General features: G+C 42.5%; 1 protein-coding gene across 24 annotated transcripts in view; it reads right to left on the bottom strand.

Moving 5' to 3' along the window:
• The window catches only part of ATXN1 (ataxin 1), a 222030-nt gene that overhangs the window by 44276 nt on the left and 156939 nt on the right, over nucleotides 1–20815 (bottom strand). The window contains exons 6-7 of one of the 24 annotated variants that reach the window (XM_050308364.1): nucleotides 6229–6354; nucleotides 5428–5574 (exon numbers count right to left, since the gene is read on the bottom strand). The exons of 20 other annotated variants lie outside the window; for them this stretch is intronic. The gene's annotated coding sequence lies outside the window, so the exon portion shown is untranslated. The remainder of the gene's footprint in view (nucleotides 1–5427; nucleotides 5575–6228; nucleotides 6355–20815) is intronic. 3 more of the 24 variants (XM_050308854.1, XM_050308537.1, XM_050309267.1) reach the window with 3 other exon arrangements.

The raw sequence follows: 20815 nt of genomic DNA, 5'->3' as shown, positions 1-20815 counted from the left end.
AGAGAGATAACCAGACAACATATATATGCACCCCACACACCAAGTGTACAGACACTAGAGTGGAGAGAGCCTGCATCCTCTACATTCATGAAGAAAACAATGATAAAGCAAACCAAAAAAAAAAAGCTAATCCCACTGCTGACAGCTAAAGGGACGGAAGACTAGCCTTTTATTGCCCCACAGGGGTCATGCCTATGAATGATGAAACCTGTTACTTGGAGCTACAATTGCCTAACGCCATTCCTCTCACGGCTGCACAGGCCAAGATGAGCCTAGGAGGTCACAGCTCAAACTGCTCCACACGTGAGGTGGCACTAAACCAACTATTGGTTTAGTGCCAAACAAGGCAGGAACTTGATGTTGTGGGGGCAGGACTCCCTGCTTCTCTACTCGCCTTCTTAGATGGGTCTCCCATGGAAGCAGTGTGGTCTACAAGCCCCAGAGTTACCATTTGACTCTGCATGACATCCACTGGCATGTTGATTCACAACCACGAGCTGTACCTGCTTCCTCAAGAAGATCCAGAGTGTAATTTGCAGGGAAGACAAGATCTGATGAGCCCAAACAATATGCTAGAGCACTGTATCAGTGCCTATCACTTGATCCATCCCCTACACAAGAGGAAAGAAACGTCAAAGCAAACCGTCTTTTACAGGCACTACAGCTGTTATACCACTTTTTGGCACGAGCTGCAGTTCATACTGCAGCCTTGTCACTCTCCACCCCTTTCCTGCAGCTCCTTTCTCTCACAGACCACCTCCACTGAGCAAGCAATTTGGGAAGGCTGATGGCAGTCCCATGACATCTTAAGATGGCTGCACAGCATTGCTTCCCTGCTGCATTTTCCTGATGCCTTCTGCCTGTTAGCCTCTTTTCTGAGCCACCTTTAAACAAGGACAATAAGAAAAAGGAAAGAATCTAGAAACACTGGACTGAGACACAGTCAGTCATTAACTGCTCATTAATGGCACTGCAATGGAAAGAGGCAACAGCTGTGTTTCTCCAGCCCTCACCATCCAGCTTCTACAGCTTCCTCCCTGCTTTCACACAATTGATTAGTTTGAAAAAAAAGTTTATCACAAAAGCATTCATTTAATTTAACTATCCACAGAGGCCTCAGATAACATGCTTCACAGGTCCCATTCTCAGACTCATAATGATCAGCTCAATCCCCTGCAGCCTTAAATCCCTTATTTAACACGCACCTTTGGATCCCAGTACAGTATTACATGGCTGACAAAGCAGCAATTAAAGAGAAATATTTTTAAAAGGTAGGGATGGTGAGAGAATAATCAGAGGCACAATTGTCAGAGCCTTGTGTTAACTAAGGACACTAGAGATGTAAGGCTGATCCAGCCTCCTCACCACTTAATGTGAATAAACAGCTTACGAGTGGGAGAGGCTGAAAGGGGAGCAGCCTCCTTCCCTGTCACGGGAGAGGGAATGTGATGATCACCAAGTACCAAAAAAGCTCTCATTTGTGAAACTCATGAAGGGAAGGAGCCTGCTGCTCCTCCCCACAGCTTCCTAGCGGCCATCGTGAGCTCCTGGCGCACAATGTCGCTCATCGCACCATCACATGGCAAGTCTCACGCCATCTTCTCAGTGCAGAAACGCTATCAGGTTAAAAGACAAAAGCTTTCTGATAGTCTTTTCTCTCAGATGCCTCTGTTTCTGATGTATGACCAAAGTCCTTACGCTTCTGTCTCCTGAAAAGCAGCCTTGAATCTAAACCAGTGCCACCAGCCTTCCTCAGAGCCACACAGACAAGCTTTCATATTCTCAGAAAACACAAAACGCAGTCCCCACACCACCGCAGAGCAGCACCTCTCCCACAGCAAGAGGATTCTGCAGCAGGCATGGGTGCTCAGCTAAGTCTGAGGTTCTCCTGGCACAGCAGCTCCCCTCTGGCCACCGGCCAAACATGTGCCGTCTGTGAGCACGAGGTTGATAGCCTTGGATGTACAGCAAACCGCTGGAAGGAAGGGCTGACCGACTGTACCCTTTACGCCGTTCGCCTCCCGGCTGGTGTCGCTTAAATTAAAACACTGACCATTAAGTCTGGTCCCTGGCAGGCTGCAGTGAGGCAAGGCTGTATCTTTCAGTTAGCTGAGAAGCAAAATAAACAGCACAGTCTTGACCTCACACTCCTCTTGCCAACAAGGCCTGACGAGGGAGCAAAAAGACAAAACCCCAAGCACAGAAGAAATCTGATGGAGTGCAATCTTCTCCCTCCAGCATTTGAGGGGTTGACTCTTCCCCTGCAGAAATGCTACCATACACTTCCACCACCAAGCCCTCCATGGCACACAGATGCACAGCCACGCATCTGCAATATAAAGGTCTGTACCTCACAACTACAGGGAAGAGCTGCACTGCCATCCCTAGAGGTTCCTCCAAAGAGACAGTTTTACAAGGACTGAACACTGGAGAATGGCTTTGCCAATTCAGCCGAACAATTTCTATTGCCTAGGTTTCACAATCAGTTTTCTTCTCAAAGAAGGGAAAGCCTCTAAATGACTCCTGAATAACAGCTTTGAGGTAAATTGATATCTTTATTATAAAAACAAATTAAAAGGAAACATATGATAAATACCTTTTATGCTAAATGACTCCAAAGCAGAAAAATCCAAGCTTTCCCTAAAAGGGCTCAAGATTGTACTGGGCTCTAGATCTGAAGACTGTAACAGCTTTCCTCTGCATCAGTGTGAGCACAGAGAATCATGGTCACTCAGCTCAGCCCTCCCACCGTGTTACTGGCCTGTGAATACAGCCCTTCTTCAGGTTGGCATCAACCGCCCTAGCTTCTGTAAACAAACTTATCGCCTGTTTAAAAGTAAAACAGAAGGGAAATGGGCCAGGAAATTATCCAATATGGTTCTGAATGAGCATTTCAAGCGGCAGAGACCTCAGGAGTTCCATAGTTACCACTGCTGGGAAACAATTCCCAGCTAACAAAGACATAAAAAGACCCACCCAAGTAGGAGAAGGGCTGCAAAGCTAAGGAACTAGGAGAAGTCATGAAAGAAAATACATTATTAAGGAAAAAGGAAAAAAAAAATCAAAGCAAGAACAGCAAAGGGGAAAGAAATAAGTCTCTAGGATTAGCAGGGAGAAGTACAGATTTAAGAAAGATCCATTGTGCGAGTACAGCTTTATAAAAGCTTACAACACAGCGACCTTTAAAAATAGCTTTATTTCTATTGCCAAAGCACCTCCACAACCTGCATCAAATAAAGCTACAATTCGTCAAGGAGCTGAATGCACTGGCTTTAATGGGATTTCATGGTGCTCAGTAACTTGCAGGATCAGGTCCCTACCACAAAGCGCTAAATTGTCTAAGAAAAGACACAGGAGGAAACAACAGTAAAACAACCCCGGAGAGTTACATTGTGCGCAATCTTTTACATATAACTGAATGGTATCAGCTGTTACAGTAACAGACACATTCAATATCCCAAGCTGGAATTCCTATGCAGGGTACTGAATGCTTTTGCAAAATGCACTGTTTTCCTTAGCTGTTTCATGCTAGATTACAGCAAACAACCAGGCTCTTTCTTGTGTGCTTTGGGGTGGGGGTGTTACTCTTCTTTTATGAAAGCAATTGATGGCAACAGTTGGGTTACCTCCTATCCCAAACTATTCCTTAGCAATCACCACCTTGCAAAGCCTTCAAGTCCAAAGCATAAGTTACCCCAAACTGCTGGGGGACAAGACTGGCAAGGTTATGGTTACATCCCTTGTTCCTTGGGCCACACTCAGATTTAAACTCATTGTTAAACTTGGGACTGTCAGCTTCTTAAGAATAAATGCTTGTCACTGAGTGAGGCAGGCTGTGGTATGACCACAGCAGGGCTCATTCACCGGCAAAACTCAACCAGGGGGAACAGCATTTTAATCATTTTGGGAAGAAAAGCACATTGGCACTCCAGGAGCAGGGAGATGCCATCACGCTCTCCCTTCTTTCAGGGGTCAGGTTAGAGAGGTGATTTACACAAAAGTAGCATCACATTTTTCGTTATTATAGTGTCTTCAAGGCACACAGTAATAACCACAAAGGAAAGACTTATGCTCCAAATATTCACCTGGAGAAACAAATGAGTGCACAATTTGCACAAAATCAGTGGAAGAGATGCCAGGAGGTAGGGAACTGCCTATGCAGTGATCACACTGTGGTCACTACAAAGGGGAGTGGTGCTCTAGGTGTGGGTATTGCTATTGGCAGAGTATGAGGGTGAGAGGAACAGGAAAAAGAAAAGAAATGAAAAATAAAATAATAATAAAAAAAAAAGACAGAGTCGCAACAGAAGAAAAGACCCTACGGGTTGCTTGCTGCTGCTCAGTAGTCTGCCCACATTAAAGCTAAGCCTGCAGTCCCATCAGAGAAGCCAAGCTGAGTTTGAACTCACTGGCATTAAGGTTATACACGCAGATCAGCCTGGTAGCCTTGCCTGTGACAGTGCTTATCACAAGGCTGACAATCCCTGCTCAAGGCACTTGAGATCAGAACAAAAAGGGATGCTTGCAGGTCAGGTTTAAACCTCAAGAGACTGTGGGTGGGTGAACAAAGAAGGGGTGGGCATGTATGTAAAAATAAAAGACCACAAGACACCTGGTTTCTCAGTGCTGCTACTAGCCTATTCCTTCCAACACCATTAATAGCATGCCAGACTTCACAGAAACAAAAGCAAGCAGCCAGGCTCTTCCTCCCTCGAACAATAAAACAGAATAGTAAAACAGAGGCAAAGATGGATTCAATTAGCACAAGATCTTTTTTGATAAAGATTACTCAAATAAGCCACATACGGAAGCTCTCCACATCTACAACATTTCTGCACCATTATTTGTAATAACATGACACCTCACTTTGCAGAAGGTGCCACACTGGATACTAATAGCACACTTATTATTAGATTTTCTGCATGGTTACATAAGCCTGCAAAAGGGGGAAAATGTAAATGATTCAAGAAGATATTCTTCTTGTGGTTCACGAAGTCTTTAGTATCTGAAGATTGAAGACGATCCCTCCTGGCAAGAAACAATCAATTTTTATGCTTCATTAAAAGAGTTCTTTTAGTACTTTCAACAAAATGCTCAAAGGCAAGTCAAGCAAAGAATATATATTTTTTTTAATCTAAACATTCTGTGCTAAATTTTACTTTCAGATCTTCCAAACTCTTCTCCTAAAATTAAAATGAAGCTGTGCATGCAACTTTGTGTTTATTTTTTCCTCGTAATCTAACTATGATCTGAGGACATTATACCCTGTCTAAACCCAGCTGTGTGAGCAGGCACAAATTTCAAAAAAGGACATAATAAGGGCAAAAACAAGGGAGATATGCGCTATCTCTGGTAACACTGAGGCAAGAAGAGTTCTGCCATAATATGAGGTCATAAGTCAATGTCAGTCCCACCAGAATAACTTACCCATGTCAACACACTGGCAGTAGGTGCTCAGGAACCTGTTCAGCTGCGTGACCAAGAGCACTTCTCTTCCATTATTCAGAAACACAGGTGATAGCAGTGATCTCTTAAGCACATGATGAGCTGTACAATCCCCAGAGGACCTTTCCCCTGAAATCAATCAGTGTCATACACTCATCCCCAAAGTCCATCTCTGCACCCAGTGGATGTTTGTCTGCTGACCTCCCTCTGGAAATACTGTCTAACATGACACACACCCAAAGGAATGGTGGGCTAAGCCACTGCTTATTCACCAAATTTATCTGGTATGACTTAACAGGTCCCTTAGCCATATCACAACACTACACACAGGATCCTACAATGCAGCAGATGCAGGAAGGGTTTACTACATTCTACAGCATCTGTCCTTACCTATCAATGAGCAGAACGCTAATTTAAACGTCACGTTGTCTCAGACTTCACTGCTGTGCAAATGGCATATAAATGCTGCTGTCACTGGTGCATAGGGTTTGCTCAGAGATTAGATAAGTGCAATAAGTCTAACAGAAGTTCAGAGGGCTGGCTGACAAGCTGCACACAGGAATCACTGTTCTATTCCCTTTAAACATAAATGTAAACTTACTTTTTGGAGGACTCAGCGATCTTGCCTTAATGCATATGGAACAGTCCCCAGCCTGGGGGAAGCCTCTGGCAGTAGCAGGGAACTAGGTGGACATCACCAACACAGCAGAAGGTTTTGCCATTGCACCACCAGATCTAACAACACATTTCTAGATCATGAAGACAGAACAACAGCTGGCTCACCTTGTTTCTGGAAAACGTGTTACTTCCACAGCTCATATGCAAATACATATAGTGCCTTCTGAGACACTCATTGAATTGCCCATGCGAGGGAAGTTTTAGGGTACTGTATCACTGTACCTTCATCTACTGGAAAAAAAAAAAAAAAGAAGGAAAAGAAAAAAAATCAGCTATCGCAAAATTGCTAAGCCTTTACAAATAGAGAAACTGCAGCAAGGATTTTTTAGATCCTGCATCCAGGTAGGATGGCCAATTTGGTACAGAAGGCCAAATTTTAACCTGGTTTCTTCACCTGAACCACAGCTGGAAGTAGCTATGTTCTTTCTGTACACTTCTGATAAGATGACCCACAGTACTCACAACCAAGCCAGCATGCAAAAGGGTGTTTGTAAGAGGCAATTAGTACATTCTGGAAAAGCAAAACTCACTTTTTTAGTCTTCCATGACCAAACTCGGGGATTCTGACTGATGATCTCTATTCGCATGAAGCAAAATGATTTTGGGTACTGCAGGTCCTCCAATTCCCTGATGAATTTCCGTAACTCTGTGAATTCAGCATTTTGAAGAAGGCCTTTTCTGTCCTGCACTACTCCATGAAGGGCCTGCAGGTAGCTCTGTGCAAACATCAGAGCACATCTGTGTCCCCGCTCAGTTCATTGCCAAAAATGGTCTTTGTGTAGACCAGCATTTTTGAACCTCATATACTTTAATTAGGCTTCTAAATCCATTTTTAGGAACCTGAAAAAAACTTGATTTTTATCTGTGCCAAGCAGCTGCATCTACTTGTTACTTAAACAGAAGATGCAGTTGTTCAGCACCTTTGAGTATCGGACCAGCTTTATTTAGGTCCCTAACTTCAATTGCCCATAGAAGAGCAGAGTCAAGTGAGATTCGAATCCTTTTGAAAGTGTCATGCTTTTTATACAAGCAAGAGATAAAGCTGCCTGTATTAGCGAACACAAAACTGAACAGCGTATTTGGAGCCACTCGTACCAGCGACATCCCACATCTAAGTAATTCCATTCAAGTGTAAATGAGGCACATTGCAATTTCAGGATTATTTACTACATTTGTTAAATGCAATCACCTTGCAAGAAGCCTTAAAATGGTTTATTTGCAAAGAGCTGCAAAATTTGCCCCTAACAATGTGGATACAAGGTGTGGCTTTTTTTTTTTTTAAACACTGAAAAATATGAACAGAAAAACAAAACAAAACAAAACAAAACAAAGAAGAAATACATGTTTGGACAGCTGGAAAAGAGGTATAAGATCCTTTTGAAAATGCAGCTCTCAAACCAGAAGGAAAAATGCTTTCTTATTGTTCATGCAGGTGGAAGTTACCTGCATTCATGGAGCTACAGAATGCAAAGCAAGATAAAAAAGAAGAGGACTAATCTGAAAAGCCTTGACTAACTTAATATACCTAGACTGAACTTGTTAGCAGGTTATTGTATTAATTATTTACAGTCTTGCCTTAAGAAGATGTAGATTTTTGTGTGTGTATGCACATTTGGATTTTTTATTTCATTTATATTTGCTGATATGAAGAGTTTTCTTTGCCTTAGAAAAAATGATCTGATTCTGCCTTCATTTACACTGATCTAACTCTAAAATTCAACAGTTACATTGCTGTAAAATTACTATTATCAAGGGGAAGAACATTCTAAAATTATCCCTTCAGCAGAGAGCACAAAGCCTGAAACTCTCAGTGCTTTCAACACCATTTTATCAGGACTGTGATCTCAGTACGGCTGGTAATGCAGCCAGCCGAAGCCATGAAAGGGAGCTTTGTGCCTGGCTACACACCAGGCCATGTAAGACTTCCAGCTTTTTGACTGGCCGACAGGGATGTTGCTCTTAGTAACACAGCAAGATTGATTAGGTACAATCAAAAAAAAAAAAAAAAGACAGTGGTGAAATAAAGCTCCTCCTCTATGAAAGCTGCTACAGCGCATACAAGCAAAAAATGCCAAGTTGTCAAAAAAAAAGGCAAAGAGCTCAAATATTTCAAATAATCAACTAGTAAGGAGATTTGGAGGTTTGTTTATAATGGGAGAAAACTCAGCCCCACCTGATCCAGTATGAATGCAGTGTGATATCTCTGGTGAACCACACACAAACCTGCAACTGAATCTCCAATGCATCACCCCGTGAAGGAAAATCCAACTACTCTCACTACTGTTGTGACATTTGCCTTCAAGATCTTATTCTGACTTCTGCTAGTACTTTGCTCCCGTCAGTGGAGGCTGGCCAGCAGAAAGAGATGTTCCCTGGAGAGCTGCCCTCCTTCAGAAGGCTGCAGCAGACACATCCTGGCTAGGATGCCAGGGAGCAGAGATGACTGCAGTGAACTAGCTTCCTCTCTGATGATCCTGTCCTATCTCTTCCCCTTCAGGGAATCTAGGCTTAGGATACAGCTTTTTCCCAGGAAGACAGGAGTAGAGGGGAGCAGTCCTGTTGGCCAACTGGAAGGCACAGAGGTGGCTCCTTCACGGGGTGCTCCCACAGTAGAAGGAACGGGTTAGGATGAACATTTCTGTTGTATGCTGTATATGGGAATACCTCACACTCAAAAACATTTTGTGGACTTTTCCATCATAGACTCTGCACCAGGTGATATCTAACCTGGATCCACAGACATCTGTAAAATCTACCCTGACATATTACACTGTAGTAAAAATTTCACCCACAAATGTGCTAATCGTAAAAGGTCCCAAATGATCAGCTCATATTTTCCCATGATGATTACGAACGAATAACACAGCACTGAAGTTTTAATCATCTGTCCAAAAGTATGACTCACTGTGGGCAGGTGGTGAGCACCGTACACCACAACTGCTTCACAGCAGGTCTTCCTAACACCAAGCAAGTACATGCCACTCTCCTACTCCGACTTCTCTGTGCAAAGGTCAAGCATAGTTAGTCCTGCCTTTCTCCTGGTTCCTGTCTGTTCTTCAAACTGGGTACATAGGTGCCTGCCACAGGAAGTGAGGAAAAAGATGCTGGTTCCAAGAAAGATATGAGATGGTGACGATTCAGTGCCCCCTCCAGTGCTCTCTTAGCCTGTATGATGGCTTTTAGGTGACCTCCTTCCACATTTCATTGCTCCACGACACCTTCATGGGGTTCAAGTCAGATTTTGGGATGGGTAACCCTCTTTTGTCCCTTGGACTTTTCCCCTTCATCTGTACTCCTAATCCACGTGCCTGTTTCTTAGCATATTTATAGCTACCCATGAAGAGATACTCAAATTGCATACACAAAGAAATGCAGATCGGACCAGCTCTACTTCAAGTCCCTGCAGAGACAAGCCCAGCTAGTCTCTCCCAGAGCTATAAAGTTTGCAGAGCTGCTTTAAATATCTCTTCTCTTCAGAACACAGATTGGCTCGTCGAGGTGGTATATACACATTACTCTGTATACTCTGTATGTGTGAACATATGTTTGATAGCTAGATCGCTCTATTCCAATACATAAAACCGCGTATACACTTGTTCTTTTAAAACGTTGCTGCTGCTGACTTTCGCAGAGGTTCCCTCCAGGAATCTCACTCCCCTCTGCCCCACTCGCCCCCGGGAAGGTTTTCCTCCAGCCATCAGCAGGACTTGGGGACTGGCTCCAGAGCAGAGCAACGATGCTGCGAGCATCAGCCAGAGGGGGCTGCGAGAGTGTGTTGTGAGATGCAACAGCCTCGAAGGGCTGAGGCTGCTGACTGTGCTAGAGGCTTTTCTCGCTTGCGTAAACCATTTCTTGAAATAATAATGCTTAAAATAGTGCAGAAAGTCTTCAGGTTTCTTGCTTTTTTATGCATGCAGAATTAGGCAGCCAGGATTGAAGATGAAGATCTGCACGCTGGCCAGCTATTAGCACTGGATGCCTGTGTCTAAGACTCTGTAAAAGCAGTTGGGTTCTGATGGTACCAAACTCATAGAGATGGTGCTGTGCGTTCGATCACCAAGCAGTTTGTTAGCATGGTCTCTGTCATTCAGCATTCTTATACAGCTAAATGTTAACAGTAAAGAAAGGGGCCAGACTTCTTGTGATAATGCATTTGATGGTGATAAAAATGTTTCCATGGAGCTTTGCAGCAAAACAAAAATTGCTGCCCTTTATCTGATGTGCACACATTTCATACTTGTAATATGTCTAAAGTGATTTTATGACTAAATCCTGGGAAAAATGCAAAGAATGCTTGGCTAGAAGCATACTTTTCCAGTAAAAACACAACATGGCTTATTAACTGCGGCACTTGGAGAAGGCTATTCAACATGAAGTGCATTTCTTTTTTTTTAGCTCAACACCGAAAACATGTGTTTGGATATACGTTTTCTTTGGCTCCAGGCACCAATTTGACTGACTACATTAGAGGGGTCTCCAAACCCTTTTAATGATCACTAGCTTCAGCACAAATGAAGTGGTATTCTATTAAACATACCAGGGTACTGCAGCTGAAGGCAAGGTTAAAACCTCCTGACTTTTCCAGAATATATTAAGCAGAAATAATGGAAACAAAAAGCTCCATTAGGTACCTTGTTAAGATTTTTGTAGTTGCTGATCAGCAACCTTGTTATGGCAACACTTTTCAAAGTCACTGCAAGAAATGTTAATTGTGGCTATGGCGGGTGGGGACAACGCACAATGAGCCGCGGGAGCAGTACTATTAGTGTTACTGTGAGAACAGATTATGCCATTTCCATTCTATCTTTGAATTCTGGTGGGTGTAGGGTGATGTGACTCTGAGTGATGTCAGATTACCCAGCCTACATTTTTCTTGGAAAGAAGCTCCTTCCTCCACTTCCCTAGCAGGAGGGCTTGTAAATACTGCGCTCAGGAAATCTTAGCTTCAGCAGACTCTGAAAGGATCCCCGCGCTATCTGGAATTTTTCTGGTTGGACAACTGGAAGGCATATGCTTCTTCAATACCTGGAAACATCAAAATATTCTTGCTTGGGCTTGTGAAATGGTGAGAACTGATAACAAGGGGTGGTTTTCTGGATTAATCCTCAGGAAACAGGACTTCACTCTCCTGAGTGTGGGCTGAAATCCAGACGATCTCAGCCACATTTGTAAGCAGGTCACAATGTCACTCCTCTTCTCTCCCATTAAAAAACTAATTGTAAAAGCTTTTGTCTCTAATCTGCAGCTAACAAACCAGCAACGCTTCACAAAGGGGAACAGTGCAACTCAGTTCAACCCGCCTGAAGAGTACACTATCTTCACATCATGCAATATATGAAACTGCCCAGAATACAACCTGTCAGGAAATGCAATCAAATAGTGGGGTTTTGTTTTGAAACCAATGTGGATTTGCACACATCTTCTCCCTGCTCCCTTCCCCAGTCTACCACAAAAAGCCATGCAGCAGAGGGGTGCACAGGGCAGTGACACCAGCTCGATATCACCATGCAGGGCTGCACACACAGCACCAGGCACCAACCCTTGGTTGTGCAGCAAGCAGATAGATGTCTCCCAAGCAGCTCTATTAAACACAGAAATTTCCACCCTCCCTGCTCCAGCACACAGGCACAGGCAGCCAAACCATGAGGATTACTCAGTTTACATTTGAGCCAAAGATAAAAGATTCATTCATGCTCCCTCCTCAATCCTGAGGCACTTTTCCCAGCCACGTGGATAGGTCACACTGGCACTGGCTCTGTTCAACCAGGTAATTTTTTTATTTTTTTTCCTATCAGGAGGCTATGGACTGTGCTCCTTTGAGAGAATAGATTAGACAGGTTTTCTATTACTCTTTTTTGCTGTGCTGTCACAGGTGGGAAAGCAGAGATGCCGGTCCAGTTCAGTCTATCACAATATACCAAAAGCCTAACATGTTTCCTCACTTTGACAGCGCATATGAAGGTGGGTATGCTCCTGGTCCTTCCCCTTCCATATTGAGAAGCAACTCCAGTAACACTCAAACCAGTATAAACCATCTGGAAACAGATCCAGGATCAAGCCCAGAAAGAAATGGACATCAAAATCTGCTGATTTCTGCTGCTGCTGAACTCAGGCAGGACTGAGCTGGGATGAACTACAAAGATCATCTACTTTCTTGTGAAAATCACTAGCACAATTCTACTTTTCTCTTCATACCGCATCAAACAAGCTCCTAGTGATACTAAAAGGGGAGCGGAGATCTGCTGATGCCACAGCTACAAGATGGTGCCTACATTAATCATTTCACCTCCAGCTTTTTAAATGCTTGAAGAAGCCCCCTCTCACTATGAAAAAAGGAACTGCATGTGCCATGTTCAAAGGCATTTGTTTGTTTCCTGGAAGTAAATACAGGAACTGAATTATTCTCTTTCCTACAGAAAAATATGATGCAGTTGTTTTTTCAATTGTTTTAAGACAAAAAGAAAAAATAAGGAAAAACGCACCTCAAATCCACATTTTTTAAACTTTTTATTTTAAAAACTTTCCAATGTGCACTGAAGCTCTAAAAATTAATTCTGAAACTCAGTGAAAAAGAAGAAAAGAAAGTGTAATTTTCAGGTTTGATGATTCTTCCTGCACATATACAACTCTTACATAACAACACATGTGCAAACTTTTCTATTAGAAAAGTCTTTCAGACAGGGAAAAACCCTGTCCCCAGATGTGCACAGAAATCCCAGGCTGGATGGTGAAAGGATAGAGAGACCAGCTAAAGCAGTCTTCACTACACAGTTGTGCCAGGAAACACAGACGAACTCAGCTCTTCTCACAAATAGGAATATCTAAACGTGATGGGAAAGTAAGAGTAACACCATCTTCTTTGAGGTGAGTCTGCTGGTAATTACAGATGTGTTAATGTGTGCGTGTGTAAAAGGCAAAGACTGTTTATGATACACAGAAACACGTGTTCTTATTCATCTCAGGACTGGTGTGTGGGGTTTTCCCCCTGCTGCATAATTCTACCCCTCATGATCATCCCTCAGCTTCTTACATTTCTGCCTGGTTCTCCTATAACCTTTTGGTGCCTGCTCTTTGCTCTTGAAATACAGTTACTGCTGAATCATTTATATCTCATCCAAGGTGCTTGTCTCACACTTGGCACACCCGATGAGCCCTAAAGGGAGCTGCTGCCATATGAGGCTGATTTGCTCTACACTTAGTGCCACCTCATCCGTATCGGTGTCCCATTTACCTTTACAGTTACAACCCAGACCCACCGAGAGACAGTCTGCAAATGTCAGGCTGAGCTCTGAGTTGTCTGTTGCTCACTTCCTCTGCCTCTTAGATCTGCAAGGAAATCTCTGAATATTCTGCTGACCTGCTGCAATTTTTCTGGTGCTTCCTAATTTTTGTGTGCTTACCCTGATCTATAAAACAACACTTTGCATATTATGGTTTGTTAGCAAAACATAAGCAATTTTCCTCCAAGCATCTTTCTCGCTCCTTTATTCCTCTCTATTTTAAGTAACTTTCAGCTGAGAGCTAAATCAGACTGACAGCTCTGGAGACCAAGGTATTTCAGGGAGAGGAGCCAAGCACAACTCTGTTCCTCTATCAAAAGTTAAAGGTGAACTCTCTATGCTCTTCACTGTTCCTGTAAGAAATTGCATCCTCTTTCAGTCTGCCTTAGCTGACTGAATGGGGATTGAAAAGTCCCCGTTCACCAAACTGATGTTGTACTGCTGGGCAGGTGCAAGACCAAACCTGTCCACACAAATCCCTTGGAAGGACCAGGACTCAAAGTTGCTCTCTACTTCTATACAGTCCTATACCTCCACAGACTATAGGCAGAGGCAGTCTCAGGCAATGTGCTTGTACAGGAAGGCTTCAGCAGAGAGCCATAGGGAGCCTGGAAATACAAAGTCCTTTGCTCCTGGCCAGGGCCAAGTGGAGCCTTCCCAGCTGCCAGTCCAAGCAGTCACACCAGCAGAAGATCCCTGGCTGAATTGTGCCCACACAGCCAAGACAGCTGGTGAGAGTGAGCATCTCACTTCTCACTCCCTCTCTGGAGGAGGACAAGACTCTCTGTTTAGCCCTGAAATAGGAAAAAGTCAGGATTTGGCCTTCCAGTTCTGCTGTCAGCAATGCTGAATGCCAAAATCCTCATCTTATTTCTTAGAAAGAAGAAAGTGGCACTAAAGGAGCAAGAAGGGCAGCACTAGCAGGTAGCTACTACCCTACAACCTTCCAAAACCACTCTTTCCAGTTAACTAATTTCTCCACCTGAGGAAATAATTTCACTGAGCAAATAAAAGTATTGCCATACCCTAAAAAAATTCCTTCATTCAGAGACAAACAGGCTGTCTTCCAAAGAGAAAGTTAGGCATGTGCCACAGAAATGGCTACTGAGGAAGGCAGCAATGCAATGGAGTCATTAGGTTAAAATTAGTTCACCAAAGGAAGGGGAAGACAGGTATTTCATAGACTATTCATGTCATGGTTTAATCCCAGCTGGCAACTAAGCACTACACAGCCGCTCACTCACTTTCCCCCCGTCCTTGGATAGGGGAGGAAACTGGAAGGATAAAAGTGAGAAAAGTTGTGGATTGAGATAAAGACAGTTTAATAGCTAAAACAAAAGCCACAAACACAAGCAAAGCAAAAAAAGGAACTCATTCACCACCATCAGCATGCAGGCCTTCAGCCAGGAAAGCAGGGCTTCATCATATGTAATAGTGACTTGGGAAGACAAATGCCATCACACTCTGAATGTCCCCCATTCCTTCTTCTTCCCTTAGCTTTACTGCTGACTATGACACCACATCATCTGGAATATCCCTTGAGTAAGCTGGGGACAGTTCTCCTGGCTGTGTCACCTCCCAGCTCCTCACACAACCCCAGCCCACTCGCTGGTGGGATGGTGTGAGGAGCAGAAAAGGCCTTGACGCTGTGTAAGCCCTGCTCAGCAGTAATGAAAACATCCCTGTGTTATCAACCCTCTTTTCAGAACAGATCTAAAACATAGCTCCATACAAGCTACTGTGAAGAAAATTAACTCTATTCCAGCCCAAACCAGCATAATTCTTTTGCGATCTAACTGTAATGACAGACCGGTCCACTTAAAAAATATCTCAGAATCTAAATCTAGCAGGTCTGATTACAGAAAAGCTCAAGATAATATAAGAAAGACCATATTTTTTGTTGAATTCTACAGGACTTAGACAAAACATAGCTCCTGTTTCTATCCTTCTTTACCACTGCTGTGATTCAACTGCTTCTTGACTGTACTGTGAAATAAAAAAATAAACAACAAGCAAAGAACACTTTACAAACATGGCCAAAAAAATCACTACTTTCCTCACAGATCTGGAACGTGGGCTTTAATTCAAAAGGTTCACAACCATTTTTGAACCATCTTTGTTTTCTACAAGCATACATTTAGGAAGATACAATGCTGTCTGGGAGATGACCCCGACTGCTCCTTTGAAACAGGCTTACAAACAATGAAAACAACAAAAGCACATTAACAAGCAGAAGCATGGTTCATTATTTGCAGGCATTACTCAATGTTGATAAACGCTGACAAAAAAAATGAGTAAGTCAGGCAACCAAAGCCCAGTGTATTACTAAGTGACAAAATAAAGCTTTAAAACCTTGATTTGCAAGCTAAACCCTATTTTGGGGTTGTTGAAAGCAGCCAACCAGCCAGCAGCAGCAGATGATGTGCACAGTGACCAACTGTTACGTTCATTCGCCAACATCCATCAAACAAATTGATTAAATATAGTCTGTATCAGTCACTTAATATAGGAGAAATAAAGCCATTGTAATAGAATATAGTTTGCAGGATCAATGCTTCCTGCTAAGGAAATAAATGTTTTGACAACACCCTGATATGCATTTCTCTCTCGTACCCCATCCGTGTTCTGGAACTTAGGTGGGCAGCAGGAAATCATTTTCTGAGTCTCAGAAAAGTACAAAACACAGCTGTAACATCTAAACCTGTATGAAGCCACACAAATCCTCTTCCACTCTCAGGGAGCTTTCAGAAAGAGAAAACACAGTACTGAAACACCAGGCAGCTACAGATGCAGGATGCTGAGAGCCTGGTCAGCACGCCACAGCAGAGCTCTGCATCGAGAACACCATGCAGGAGTGTGCACCCATTCCCCTATCTTCTCAACACACAGCACAGGAGGATGCAACCTGTGCAAGCTTCAGATCAACGGCCATTTCAGCAGCAGACTTCTCTCTCTCTAAAATTTCATAGCAGGGACTTGATCTGAAGGAAGTGAAAGGTTTTTCTCCTTAGATTATCCATGGAGTGGTGAAGAGAGTAAAGAATCAGCAACACAAAGTCCCACTGCCACAGCAGTCTGGGGAGGGGCAAGTAAAAACTCTGGAGGATATGGTGCTGCAAGCAAAAGTGACAGAAAAAACTCTGTAGGCTTATTAAAAAAAACAACAAAAACAAAACAAAAAAAACCCAGTATCTAGTTTTCATCATACACATTGTAGCTTTCTGGCCATGCACTGGAAAATTAGCTTTGTGATCAAAAAAACAAGAGACATAACTATGGAGACCAAGCCCCTACATGAAAAATGGAATTTAAGAACTTATGACTTGCTTGGATACAGCAGAAAAGTGAATGAGTAAAACAGGCCTGTTCTGCTCAGTCATTCTCACTTGTAATGGCTCTATGCAGCTTGCCAACAGCTCTTCCTCAGCCTTGGAGAACAGCCTGGTGAGCCTGTTCCAAGTGAAGTTTAAAAAAGTTTATCACTAGGTAGTTTTACAGTAAAGCAACTTTGGTTCTCTTTCATTACTTTTTTGGGGTTTAGTACAACAAGCAGGGACAGCTGCAGGGCAGAAAGCTGAACAGAGAGGGATTTCTGTGTTTCTGCAAGGAAATCCCTATTCAAATATATGCTAAAATAAAGTGCTCTTAGAAATCCCCGTGTGATTTCCAGACATTGTCACAGTTGGCACTGCCCCCAGATAGCACAGGGAGGAGGGAGACATATCTCAATGGTGATACTCAGACCCCTGCCCAACACAGGACCTCTTCTGTGCCGTATTAGAGAGCTTTGCCTTTGTTCGGTGAACATCAAATTACTTGAGTGATGTGGCTTCCACCCCTTCCCACTGGGGACTATTCCACAGTCTAACAGATCTTACTAGCTGGAAGTGTTTCTGGATTTCAGCCTACATTTCCTGCATCAAAATTTATGCTGTTACTCCTAGTCATACCGCTTGGACCACCAGACATTATTCCTCAAATCTGGCTATTTATAGCTCCTCAGGTGCAGCACTAGTAGTTTTAACATCACCCTGTTCCTTCACCCTCTTTGCCTGTCGTTAAGACAAACTGTATGTATTTAATTCTTAATCTTTCTTCTCCTCTCTAGTCCATTAATCACTTTTGCTGCAGCTGTCTAAATTCCCTGCAGTTTGCCAAAATCTTTCTGGTAATGAAAGACCCACACACATATGAACTTTGTATCTCTTAAAGAGCTGTCTGATAAAAGACATGGACTAATATGAATGCACACAGAAACACATCAGACATTTTCCAAATTCATTCTTTTTATGGAAAGAGCTTAACTTTTTTCAGGCAGGATGCAAAAGGCCTAACAGAGGTGGAAAAGTAACACACTGTATTTTTTTTTCAGATAAGAAACTGCCTGACTCCCAAATGCTTTGTACAATTGCTCATTCTGCTTTGCAAAAGCAGTGTATTTATCAATGCCTTCCTCTTCCAGTTCTTTAAGGAAGCTCACATTAAAACATCATGTTCTGGTTTTCAGAAATTGTTTGTCTCGCCTTCAAGGAACAGTTCAGTGAGCTGCTTAACAGTAACCTGTACCCGTGATTTGCTCTCTCCTTCGCTTCCTTTTTGCTGTAAAAATTGTTCAGGGAGACAGGTCACAGATATGAACGGTGAAATCCAATTAACCATTCCTTATGATTTTAGAACTTCACCTCGCTTATGAAGAGCAAACCAACACAGAGAAGGCAGAATTTGCTTTGGGCCCAGGGTAAAACTCCTGCCCACCCTGATGTGGAAGTGCATCTTTGCTCCACCAGAGATCCTGGGCTGATTTTGGGCAAGTATACCACTGACCTCTGTGCATCTGTTACCTTCTCCCAAAATGGGCTTTTATGTAGAATTATATACTTTAATGCATTTAACCCTAAATATTTTAAAGGCTATTCAGTAACTATCGACCATTGCAGAAGATTAACTACTTATCTACAGCCTGGGATCAGATATACAATAAATACTTCAATTTTGCAGACAGATGTGAGTTCACATGACTTCACATGACTTCAAGTTCTACTTAATTGCAGCAAGAATTCAAACAAACTGGGTAAGAGTGCATACAACATCCAAATGCACTTTAGAAATGAACATTCATCTGCTGCAAGGCAGGGAAGATGGGAGAGAAATCTTTCTACATTGATGCCACTTAACCTGCAGGCAAGTTCTTTCCTCTAGCAAGACAACTGTGAGTATTTAGCATTAGAAGTAATTTTATTTCTTGCAAACGTCTAAGGCATTTTCACAACAGAGAGTTGAAAAAATTAAAAAACCCCAAACATGCTCAAATAGCCATTGAAAACCTATTCCCCTTTTCTAGTCTATTTGTAGGCTTACACTGTCCAATACACATTTTTATTTAGAAGTTAAAGACAACACCCAAAACTCTGCTCTACTCACTTACTTCATATCAACAAAACATGTACATGCAAACATCCAGAGTATAAAGAGAAACTCTTAAAGTCATTATGACATTATTTGTACCCTGAAGCAAGTCGTAATTTGTATGTACCCTGCCAAGTACTTTCTGTCAAAGCTAAAGTAATTATTAGGAAATATGAAAGCAGGTGTCACTTCTGGCAAGTTGTAAGATGGCTTTATATTCTCAGTTGCAATGGGATAAAAATGATCCCTAAAAAGAGCATAGCAGGCTATTACTTTACATCCAGTATATATGTGAAACATAACAGTTGCCGCCTGTACTCTTTTTCTCTCTGGTATTTTAATTAAAGATTCGAGCTCCTAAAAGACAAAACCTAAAAATATGTGCAAAATCAATCTCATTTTGCATAATTTCTATTTAGTTTCATAACCAACTGTCAAGCCATCTGACCCTCATCTGCATGTGCTATAAGGCAGGCAGCCGAGCTCGCTTCCACTGCAGTGAGACACATACTTTGTCCCTGCTCACTCCCACATACAAACCTCCGGCTTCTTGGATGAATCTCTGCTACAGCACTTCAGGACAGAGGGGACAGTGATTGTTACAATTACAGGGCCAAAACCTTTCCAACTTGGGTGCCTAAATATAAATGCCTAACTCCATCTTTAGGCATCTGAATAGGCTGCTAGTGTTTCAAAGGTGCTGGGCACCCAGCATCGCCTACTTGTTTCTGTCAAACTTGCCAAAAAGAACATCTGCCTTTAATTTATTCTGAGAGCTGCAGGTACGCAGGACCTTTGAAAGCCATCCCACTTACTTCAGTCCCTAAATATAAACCCAGGTGCCTATCTCTAGGCAGTCAACTTGTAAAATTCTGAGAAGGCAAAAAAAAAATAGCATTATTAAATTAATAATAAATTCTCAAAAACCTCACGCACAGACATTCTCAAGACCTTTGGAGTCTTGTTTCGTACTTGACATATGACGTGATGCAAAAGACAGCAGATCTGACTTTGTCAGAAAGTAGCACTTCATGCTGTGACTGGAGTATGTACATTGCTGGTAATTAACATAATTATAGTAAGGAAAGACATTCTGGGAAACAATCTTCAAAAGCTGCTCTTCTTCCTTGGATAAGCAACCAAGCAAACCAACCCCCCAAAGTGGCTGTATTTACGCTAAGAGTTTAGGGAAATTGCAAATTTACTAGTGTATTTATTATGCAAGTTTAGTTTATTTTTCTTTCATTCAGCCAGACACCCACATTCTTGACAGTGTAGAACTTGAAAAGATTTTTTTTTTTTAATTTAAAAACTGCAAACGGAAGAAAAATACAGGCTACCACCTGCCTCTGCAAATCTTTCGCATGTGCATTTGAGCATCTGAGCACGAAGCAACTGACTGCCCTGTTAAGAATAATATTCAAACACAGTGGCAATATTCCACCCTACAACAGGGCAGTGACTCAAAAGGCAACAAGACAATGCATGTCTGCCTGTACATAAAATGCTGTTCTGCATCAGGGACCAGGAATGTCACGCTGCAAGACCGAGAGATGTTCTCCCCGGAGCTGACCAAAAAAGCTCCTGGCTCTGGAAAGGAGTGCTGTTGGAGTCAATGAAGAGGCTCACTGCTCTGGGGCTTCCCTGTTTCTAATCAGGACACGCCAAGTAAGTGTATGCATGCATGTGCTTTCCTTGTGAGCATGCAGGATCACGTCTATGCTTTGGGTTAAAAAAAAATGGAACAAACCTGTACCTATGAGGGGGAAAGGCTGGTATTGCCACATCTGAATCCACACAGTTTCAGACACTGTCCTGAACTGAGTGACCAGAGGCACTAAATTTTCAGAACAAAGGAAAAAAAAGTTACTGTTATTCTTAGTATTTTATTTTCTAAAAAAAAAAAGCCTCAGATTCCAAGCAGGTTCAATCTCTAGGTAGAAAGGAGAGGGGTAAGGAAAATATGCCTAGGGAAATCCAGAAACATATTTATGGAAGTTCTACAT

Source organism: Myiozetetes cayanensis, unplaced genomic scaffold (assembly GCF_022539395.1).
Source record: "Myiozetetes cayanensis isolate MyiCay16 unplaced genomic scaffold, myiCay2020 scf1, whole genome shotgun sequence".
Taxonomy (NCBI): Eukaryota; Metazoa; Chordata; class Aves; order Passeriformes; family Tyrannidae; genus Myiozetetes; species Myiozetetes cayanensis.
This window is presented reverse-complemented; position numbering and strand designations above follow the sequence as displayed.